The following is a 279-nucleotide window of genomic DNA, read 5'->3' as shown; positions in this document are numbered from 1 at the left end:
GGCAGTCATTGAGGTCACTGGTGTGGAATGAGTCGGTCAGTGTGTGTCTGTGACATCACAGCGATTAACTGCTTACACAAGAGGATTGACCTGAGCAGGTGGAATTCGTTAGCCTGAATTACAGACTGGCACTACTGCCATTCTCTCTCTCTCTCTTTCTCTCTGTCTGTCTATCTATCTCTCTCTCTCTCTCTCTCTGTCACACATGCACAAAGCGGGATATGTATCGTATGATCTTTTAATTTATTGTTTCCTATTTTCTCTGTTAATATTGATGTG

Source organism: Anguilla anguilla, chromosome 8 (genome assembly GCF_013347855.1).
Source record: "Anguilla anguilla isolate fAngAng1 chromosome 8, fAngAng1.pri, whole genome shotgun sequence".
NCBI classification, from domain to species: domain Eukaryota; kingdom Metazoa; phylum Chordata; class Actinopteri; order Anguilliformes; family Anguillidae; genus Anguilla; species Anguilla anguilla.
The sequence above is the reverse complement of the archived record's forward strand: the minus strand, read 5'-3'. Positions refer to the sequence as shown.